Below are 10865 nucleotides of genomic sequence, written 5' to 3' on the forward strand. Positions count from 1 at the left end.
ACAGATCAGGCCATCGACACCTCATGATCACACAGAATGGTGTGCTTCTTCCATGTGGGCATTATTGCTTCTCAGCTAGATGGCCGCTTATTTATCTTCAAGCCTTTAAGACCCCTTTAAGACCTCACATGCTATATCTTCTGATAGCAGGGCACCATCAACTTTCTTCACCACATTTGCTTATGCACCCATTTTGTCTTCAGCAATCATGTCAGGAAGGTGAGCATCACAGAAGACCAGATTGTTAGAATAAACTGTTCTTTTGTTAAGGAAGTATTTGAGTTGAGTCCCAATGTCCATCTGAAACCTTAATTCTTAACATATCGATATGAGTACATAGTTCTATTCCACTCTTGTTTTATATATATATATACATACATGTATGTGTGTATATGTGTATATATATGTACATATGTACATGCCTATATTTAGGCCTCTATAAATGTCCTTTGCCTCCTGGTTCTTTCCTCTATTTCCTTTTTACTTTCCTCTTTTCCCACCATCATGTTCGGCCTTCATTCGGGTTTAGTAACTCCTCCCTACTACGTTGCCCTTAATTAAGCCCCACTAGGCATCCTACGACCTTCCTTCCATTGATTTTAGTTCACTTGTTGTTCCTTTGTCCCTGGGTTGGTCCCCCCCCCCACGTCCTTTCTCCCATCCCCCCCTTCTCCCATATCTCTCCAAAACCATTGGTCCTGTTCTTTTCATCTTTGAATTATTTTCCTGCTTGTCTTATCTAGATAGACATGCAGATGCATTAATAACTACAAAAATCAGGCAAAGCCAAATAAAGCAACAAAGGAAGTCAAAACCAACAAAACAACAACAAAAAACAAAAACAAGATAATAACAACAAAAAGAAAGCCACTGAGAAAAAAGAAAAGCCTATAAGTATTTCGAGGTCTGTTTGTTGGCCTTTACGATTATTTTCCAGTTGAGTCTGATGGGGTGCCACACACTTTGTCTCCAAAGTCTATTTTTGGTATTCCCCAGTGGTTTCACCATTCTGCTCCTCCTGCTGCTCTGCTGCATTCCTCAGTGCCTCACCACAGCCTGATCATTCCTTCTTTATATAGCTTTCCTTATACTTAAATAGGAGTGAATAAAGTATGGCACAGCCCCAGGCAGTGTTTTATTCTTGTGTTAGATAGGGTTATCTAGAAAAACAAAAACCAGGACACTTATGATTAGATATATGGATATATATATATATATATATATATATATATAATATATATATATATAACACAAAGAAATATAACAGCTAATTAGTCCACACAGCAGTACAGAGGGCTCACTTCAACTCATTTCCATGGAACAATTAATATACTGAAAGTCCTACAACTCAGGAGAGCTGCTAGGTCCAAGGTCAAGGGAGCAGACAGCTGAGTCTTCTGTAGGGCAATGCAGGCAGTCCAGCCACAGGTAGCAAATAACAGGGCAGGTCACCAACAGTCATCCAAATGAAAGGATCTGACAGTCCCAAGCAATAGCGATGTATATACCAGCAGCATGGTGAATCAGGTCTTAAAGGAACCTCAAGCTCTAGTGACATGATCCATGGGTTGGGTGTCCCACAGGTACGGTAGTGTAGCTCTCAAGTTAAGGCAGAGAAATAGCTAAGGCAGCTGCACATTTGTCCTTTCACCAGAGAGCAAGAGAGAGACAGGTGGGGCTTCCCAAGCCATTTACCTCTTTTCCCTCCAATCAAACTGTGACTTTATTAATCCCACATGTTCCTATTGGCCAGGTTGTCACAATAAACCTACATAGGGTCATTAGGAGTGGGAACCAGCTCAATGGCACCTAATGACAACAACCACAGCTGACGCCAAGGGTCTGCTTAGAATGGGATCTTTTTTGTTGTTGTTTTAAGAGATATTTTTCTTTTTTCCTTTCAAATGTTGCTACATTCTATCTTTCTTTTGCCTAATTGCTCTGGCTAAAACTTCTAGTACAATTTGAAATGACAGTCAGAAGGACAAGAGTTCTTGTCATGTTTCTGACCTTAGGTGGAAAGCATTCAGTCTTTCTGCACTAAGGTGGGTGTTATGGGTGGAATTTTTCATAAATTCCCTTTTTCATATTGAGGAGCTTTTTCTTACTTTATTGTGTGTTTGTATCATAAAAAGTGTTGGATTTAGTCAAAAAGCCTTCTTTTCCATGATAAAGATGGCCATGTGATTCTTTTTCTTTTTCTATTACCATATATAGTGTCTCACTAATTCATTTTCCTTTTTATACTACTTTTAAAATCAATTTTGTTTTATATTGGCATGTAATTAAAAAATCATACAACTCAATTATTCAATCTTATTAAGAAGAGTTGTATACAATCATTGTCATAATCAATTTTAGAGCATTTTCTTCATTCTTGTACTCATTATTATCTGCTCCCCACTTCCCCCCAACTTCCCTTGAAATACCTCCAAGGAACCATTAATCCATTTACTGCCTATAGATTTACTAATCCTGGATCTCATAGACAGGAAAACATTAAAACAAAAGACTAAAAATAGTAACAAAGTAAAACAGAGATAAACTTCAATCAAAAAGAAAGCAGGTAGTATTAGAAACTATCAGAGACAGAAGAAGATGGCATCCAGTTAGATTTCCCTGCCCAGAACTCCTGCTGCCAGACCAAAAAATTGGGAGGTAAGGTGAAGGAGACTGGGAGGCAGGATCCTAAAATTACAATCAGAGTACTAGGGTCTATCCTAAACCCTGCTTTTTATAATTTTCACAAAGCAAACAGAGAGCACACTGAATCACTGTTGGCTCAGTGTGCTGGGCTCGTGGGCTCAATCCTAGAAGCTGCCAGCGTCCTAGTTCAGCAGCGAGTAGGGATTTCCCCAGGCTGATGCCCAGAAGGAGCCATAATCCGAGACTTGATGAAAACCTCTGAAAGCGAGTCACAGGACCCCACACCAGAGCTCCTTGCACTGTTAGCTGTCTTGAGTTCATAGCCAGGGGACTGGGGTCAACGTGTGTACCCATAGATTTGGAGCAATTGAAAAGACATAAGGAAATTTACCTGAATCAGATTGCGGTGTGACAGAAAATAGTCCAGGGGGTGAATTCAGTTCCAGTTGGACGAGAAAAATAAAACCTCTGTGATGAGCTAGATCTCCTCCTCTGGGGGTTAGCAGGATAGCCCTGAAATCTGGGCACTCCAAAATCCCAATATAGTAAAAGGAAAAATATTTTCTTGGTAAAAACTGCAAATCCCAGGCTCATTGTTTAACTCCAAGACAATTGGTAGAAGTCCTTTAACATACATTAGTATAATAAGGGAGCCAGTGCTAAGGAAGACCAGAAGTTAGCTCAGAGCTCAGAGGTTTCAACATAACAAAGACCCCCTGGAACAAGCCTCAGTTTCAGAATAACTTAATTCAATTCCAGCTGGCCAGTGGGGAAAACAACAACAAACAAACTCTGAGTTATTGGGGTATCAGCGTTCTTGTCACAAGCTAGGGAAACTCTGCAACCCAACTGGGGGAGCTACTGTCTACCCTCAGTGTTCCTACATGTATCTGTGGAGGTACTGCCTGTCCTTCATGTCACAGGGGATCCCCTGTCTGTCATGGGGCCCTACACCTGGCTGAGGGAACCGGCCCTCACCACTGCAGTGCTGCATAAATAACAATTCAGCTATACCAGTGATCTCCAGCACTCAACACCGCTGCAGGAACCACTGCCTGAACACTGCTATGATCTTTCCATCAAGTGTAATTCCACACAGCATCTGGGGGACACTACACCAAGTGGGCACACCACCCCACTACCTTGAAACAGGGTTGGAATTCTTCCAACCCCATGGTCAGGCAATTAAGACTCAGTTATCTCCTTACTTACTATTCTTTTCTTCTCTCTTTATTCTCTCTCCCTTCTACCTTTCCTACCACGGTCATTCTCAAGGGGCCCAGTTTTGTTTTGTTTTTCTCTTTTTTCTTTCCTTTTTCTCACTTTTTACTCTTCTTTCCCTCTCTTTCCTTTCATACTCCACTGCTGGCTTCTGGGCCACTACCCTCTCCCTAGGCAACTCCACCCAAACAATAGGGGCAACTCCAGCCTGCCCTCTGTGGAAGTGCTTCACACAACACAAGGAAGCAGTGACAGCCCCCTACAATGCTCCACACCATTGAGGAAACCTGTCTGGACTCTATGTTGATCTTGCCAACAAGGGCAACTCCACACCATACCAGTGGGACCCTGATCTAAAAGGGCACATCAACCTGCCACCTTGTGGCAGGGTGTAAACACCTCAGGCCCCACGTTCTCTCTTTCCCACCACAGTCCATCTTAGTGAACACAGCTAGATTTCCTCCCTTCTCTTTCTTCTCTTTTCCCCCTTCTTATCTGTTTCTCTCCTCTCCCTCTCTTTCCTTCGGTTTCCAGACCCCTACCTTTTGCCTAGGGCAACTCCAGCCTCCCACTGAGGAGGGTTCCAGCCTGTTCTCTGGCAGTGCTGCACACAATACGAGGCAGTGCTACACACAGCACAGGGTTCAGCTATCTCTTTATCTATTTTCCCCTCATTTTTCTTCCTTTCCTTCTTCTTTTATCTTCTTCTTCTACCTCTTCTCTTTCCTGCCACAGTCTCAGAAAATTCAATTTCCCTTTTTTGCTGTTTTCTTTTCTGACTCTTTGTTTTCATTTTTGTTTTGTTTTTGTATTTTTTGTATGGATGTTTTAGTTTATTTGTTTTTGCTCTTGTCTTTGTTTTTTCTTTCTCTCTTTTCCTTATCACCATATTTTTCCTTTTACAAGCCAAGACCAGCCTCCAGGTCACTCCCCTCCACCTAGAGCAACTCTGACAACCCAATTGGGGAGCTCCTGCCCATACTTGTTGGCTTTACATGCAGCTAGGGAAATCATGCCCATCCCCCACCATACCCCAAGCAGCTGTGTATTTCCCCTTCATATGCCTGGGGGAACTCCAGCCTACACGCCAAGTCCTAAAAGTGACTGGGGAACTCCTGCCCACCATCTGTGGTGCTCAACACTGCTGAGGGAACATCTACCCAACCTTAACAGTGATCTCTCCAGCTATGGTAATTCAGCTTATGGTGCTTTACTCCAAGGAGGGTACACCCACATGCCATCCGTGGCATTGTAGTTGCAGAAGGAAACACCACATGCCATCTGAAGTGCTCCAAGCCCTGTGAGACACACCACTATGTCTTACAGGGAAATCAGCCAGTGAAATGCCATCCTCATGGACCCACAACCAACTGACCATCATCTGGTGAGAGAACTATCCAACTCACATTCCAAATAATGGAATACTGGTTGGCTAGTGTAAGAGTGAAGTCACAGGAAGACACAGTGGTAGCTTGAGCCCTCCCCCCAAGTGAAGCTACCTGTAGTTTGTTCGCAGAAGCACTCATACGAGTATCCCAAGAGAGCCCAGTGCTCTTCGACTCTAGAAATGGTTCTGGGCTCCTCTAAAACAACACATAAATAGCAACCAGTCCCAACAGCCTCAAAAAAAAAGAGCAGGAGAACCAGAAGACAATGCCGGAAAAGTCATGAAACTCACAATGTGCAGAGAAGAAGCAGAAGTTGACCTGCCACAGAAAGAAATTTTCAAAATGCTGCTTGGAGTCATAGAGGATATGAAGGAAGCAATACAAAAAAGGATGAAATGATAGAGGAGATAAAGGCAACGCACCAAAGGGAAATACAAAATATAAGGGAAGAAATAACAAAATCCAGTAGCAAGTTAACGGACTTTGCCAACAGACTTACGGAGGCAGAGAATTGCACCAGTGAACTAGAGGATAACCAGGCAGATCTCAACAAATGGGGAAAACAAGAAAGTCAGAGAAGCTGAAGAAAACCTGAGAGCCATGTCTGATACTATGGAGAGAACAATATTAGAATAATTGGACTACTGGAAACAAGACACAACAAAGAAGTCATCAGTGAAAATAGCGAGGGAATTTTTAGAGAAAAACTTCCCCAGCTTAATAAATGAATATCAGGCAACCATTCAGGAAGCCAAAAGAACACAAGCCAGACTGAGTCACAAGAAGTCACCAAGACACATAATAGATAAATTATCCAACTATGAGGAAAAGGGGGAAATAATAAGAGCAGCTAGAGAAAACCAATAGTCACTTGTAAAGGTACCAAAATAAGAATATATTCAGAACGATCAGCGGACACGATGTAGAAGAGGAGGGAATGGAGTAACATATTCCAAAAATTGAAGGAAAATGACACAAACCAAAGAATACTATACCTGGCCATATTATCTATTAAGGTAGATGGAGAAGCAAGAATCTTCCTAGACAAGGAAAAACTCAAAGAATACATAAAAAATAAACCCAGCCCTACAAAATATCTTTGCTGACCAAGTATGGGCAGAAGGTCAACACTCACTGAGCACATATAAGAGACCATCACATATAACAACTCCACCCAGAGGGTGACAGAGATAAAACAGCCCCCAAGACAGTATTAGCTCAATAGTGGAAAGAAGGCAAGAATGAGACACACACACACACAACACAAACTGATAAGATAGGTAGATAGGAAAAAAAAAGATAGGTAGGTAGGAAAACACTCAACACAAAAGGTACATCACAATGTCCACAGATGGATGTTATAACACTGAATATCAATGGACTGAACTCAGGCATTGAAAGTCAGAGGCTAACAGACTAGCTCAGAAAACATAATCCATCAATATGCTGCCTAGATAGACACATCTCAAGCTTGAAGACAAACACAGGTTGCGAATTAAATGCTGGAGAAAAAATATACCAAGAAAAAGTCAATGCAAAAGAAGGAGGGGTAGTGAATTTAATCTCTGAAAAAAATGATCTCAAGGTACAAGCCATAACAAGAGGCAAGGAGGGGCACTATATCTTGCTCAAGGGAACAGAAGACCAAGAACCAGTGAGCATAATAAATATATACATGCCCAATGAGAGACCCATGAAATTCGTGGAAGAACTGGAACGAATCATATTAAGCAAGGTAAGCCAAACTAAAAAGGACAGGTATAACATAAGTCCCTTGAGGTAAGTACAGTCAGCACACCAGGAATAGAATAAACACCTATCTCACAATAAATGGGTGGAACCACAGATAATTGGAGGGAGGGCAGGCCACACCTAGGGAGGTACATGAGAGTCCAATAAAGAAGGGGAAGTGGGGCAGGTGGAGGGAGAAGCGGGGTGGGGAGAAACTGAGTTGATGGCAGAGGGGAACAGGGCACTAACCCACACAGGGGGAGAGTATTGGTTGTGTCCCCACAGAACTGGAACATGCATACAGACCTCACCATGACACGCCAAAGCAGGAGGGCAACGTAACACATGGAGGAATCCACAAAGATACTGGACCATATGCCGGCCCTAACCAGAATCAGCCCGACCCCCACCATGGAAAGGAGTGCCACTGAAAATGAGAATAGATCATCTGGTGTGGGAAAGGAACTGACCTACCACACCACACCCAGAAGGAAGCTGAGCGAAGGAAGGAGGAAGAATGGATGGAGCACACCTGGGCCCACCAAGCTCAGAGGATGATAGCCCGGCTCGGAGGGCCCAATGTGCAGAGAGGACCGTATAGCTGGCCTCACGGTGAAATGTGACATCCTGCACTGACCCATGGCCCTACACGGGACAGCACTGGAGACACAGTGTGCAACTGAGCTGACCCCACCACACTGAGGCAAAACAATGGAGTGGTGGGGGAAGCAGAGCAAGGAGGTCCCAAGGGAGTATAAAGGATGGACATTGGGGCCAGGACATGGCACTCCATAAGACTCGTCCAGGAAACACTCCTAAAGGTCAACAAACAGACCTTGAACTACTAAGAGGCACTTTTTTCCCCCATCTTTGAGTTTTGTTTTTTCTTTTTTTCTCTTCTTTTAAATTTTGTATATCAGTGGCTTTTTTGTCTGTTAGCTTGTCGGTGCTGCTGCCGTCGTTGCCATGTTCCTATGTGCCACTATGGTGCAGTCAAAGCCATCCGCAGCTTTATGCACATATTAATATATCTGCAGGGCCACCTGGATAAGACAGGCTGGATAAACAATGTGAGAAGAAAATAATGGGACCAACGGTCCCGAAGGGACATGAGAGTGTGGGAGGTAGGGGAAGGGAGGAGGTGTTGGCCAGCCCAGGACAGGGGAACAACGAGTGGTTCAAAACCAGTGGCAGGGAGGGGATGGGAGGACTGGTAGGGAGTGAACAAGGGCAAGGTAACTGTGAGGAATCACTGAAACCAGAATGAAGGCTGAACATGGTAGTGGGACAGGAGGAAAGCGTAAGGATATAGAGGAAAGGAGTAGGAGGCAAAGGGCATACATATAAGCCTAAATACAAACATGTACGTATGTAAATATATTTATGATTATGGGGGTAATAGACCTATGTGAATACATTTATAGGTTTAGTAGTAGGGTAGCAGGTGGACATTGGGCCTCCTCGTGCGCATTCCCTTAATACAAGAACACCTTGCTCAGCTAAACGGTCATTTCATGATACCCACCTTCTTGACATGATCGCTGAAGACAGACGTGTGCATAAGCAAATGTGGTGAAGAAAGCTGATGGTGCCCAGCTATCAAAAGATATAGTGTCTGGGATCTTACTCAATGCACAAGAATAAACTCAATGTGGACCACAGACATTGAGGAAAAACCCCAAACTATTAGGACCATTAATGGAATTAGGACAAACCTGGGAACCTTGGCACAGGGAATACATAGGTTATTAGAAATAAGGAAGGATACAAATAGAGAGGAGTCACAAATTGACAAGTGGGATATACTGAGATAAATCACCTGTGTACATCGAAAGAATTCACCCAGAGAGTAATAAGACAGCCCACAGACTGGGAAAACATCTTTAGCAATGACACATCAAAGGCCTTATTACTTAAATTTACTATACTTTGCAGCTTACAATAAGAAAAAAACTAACTGCCTACTAAGGAGGTAGACAAAGGACGTTAACAGAAATTTCACAGGGGCAGAAATCCGAATGGCCAAGAAACATATGAGAAAATGTTCCCCGGTCATTAGCCATCAGAGAAATGCAAATTAAAACAACTATGAGATACCACCTAACATCCTCCAAGATAGCCCAATTCAAAAAATCAGAAAGTAATACGTGTTGGAAGGCTGTAGTGAGATAGGAACTCTCATCCACAGCTGGTGGACCTGTAGGTATGTACAGCCATTATGGAAATCATTTTGGCAATACAGTGAACCCTTGCCACTTCGCGCTTCGACTTCCGCGGCTTCACTCTATCGCGGTTTTTGTGTAACAGCACCCACTGCCTACACCCGCTCCTTCAGAGGAAAAAGACGGCGACCCACCTGTAGAGTACATCCCTTAAGTCATTTCATAGGCTATTGATTACAGTATTTGTAAGAACTATGTATAATAATACTGTATGTGAAATATGTAATACTGTAAACTAGATGCCATAAATAATATAATAAATAATAAATGATAATTGTAACGTCCAAAATGTTTTACCGTATTTTCCCTTTTTCGTTTAATAAATTGGGTAATACGAGTGTAATGGTGACTAAAGGGTGTTTTTTCATGTCCTCTATGCTCTAACTACGAAAATATTTGATTTACAAATAAGGAATCCTACTTCGTGGAATTTCATTTATCACGGTAGGGTCTAGAACCGATTAACCGTGATAAATGAGGGTTCACTGTATCTAAAACAGATGGAGACTGAACTACCCTACAACCCCGCACTCCCCCTAGTGGGCATATACCCAGAAGAGGCAAGAAACAAACCATAGCCAGACATCTGTGCTCATGTTCAACGAGGCACAGTTCACAAATGAAAGGAGCTGAAAACAACCCAAATTTCCATCAACAAATGAATGGATTAAAAAATGTGATACATGTATACAATGGTATACTACGCATCGCTAAAAGGCAGTAATGAATGCATGAAGCACATTTCTGCATGGGAAGAACTGGAGGAAATCAGTGAAACTAAGCGAAATAAGTCAAGCACAAAAGGACAAGTACAGCATGAGTCCACTGAGGTAAGTTTATTAATTTTTTGTTAATGGAGCATAGGAGTAAAGCTACTATATACATATATCCCTGGCATGTGGTCAAGCAACTATGGCAGGGGCTAAACCCAATCCAGGGATTCATCCGACAGCCAACTATATAAGAGGGGGAAAGAGAGAGAGAGAAAAAGAAAAGGTATGAGGGAGCAGGGCAATAACCCACCAAAGGGGAAGGGAGTGTTTATATCTTCACAGGAGAGGGAGAGACCAGGCTTCATGCACCAAGATGTGAATACATCATACCGTTATATACCAGCGAACCAATAGAGAGGTCTGGGGTGCAGCCCCAATCCCAACTATGTGGACACCGCCCTCCCCCCACCCCCTTCAGAAGAATGCACTTCAGAGGACAGCATTGGAGCTACAGCTTGGGGAGAGGGGCACAACGGATTAGAGCACACAGGGGAAACAAAAAGGGATGGAGAGGGCAGAAAGGACATCCTGGGCCACTAAGCCCCGAGCACGATGTTCCTGTTTAGAGGAGACAATGCACGGGGAGGACCAAGGGCCGGAACAACCACAGGACATGGTGTCCCTCCCTGAACCATAGTGCTGCCAGGGACAGCATTGGAGACACAGTGCAGGAATAATGCACATCTTTCCCCAGCATGCTGGGGTGAGGCACTGAGGGCATGTAGCAGAGCAGCAAGGAGAGAAAAGTGATGAAATCCCCAAGGAATACCAAAAAGACTTTAGAGACAGTGTGGCATCCCATCACACTCAACTGCGAAAACACTTGTAAAAGGCCAATAAACAGACCTGGAACTATTTATAGGCTTTCCCATTTTTATCAGTGG

Source organism: Echinops telfairi, unplaced genomic scaffold, assembly GCF_000313985.2.
Source record: "Echinops telfairi isolate 266 unplaced genomic scaffold, ASM31398v2 ScPeMD7_7465;HRSCAF=8503, whole genome shotgun sequence".
In the NCBI taxonomy this organism is placed as follows: domain Eukaryota; kingdom Metazoa; phylum Chordata; class Mammalia; order Afrosoricida; family Tenrecidae; genus Echinops; species Echinops telfairi.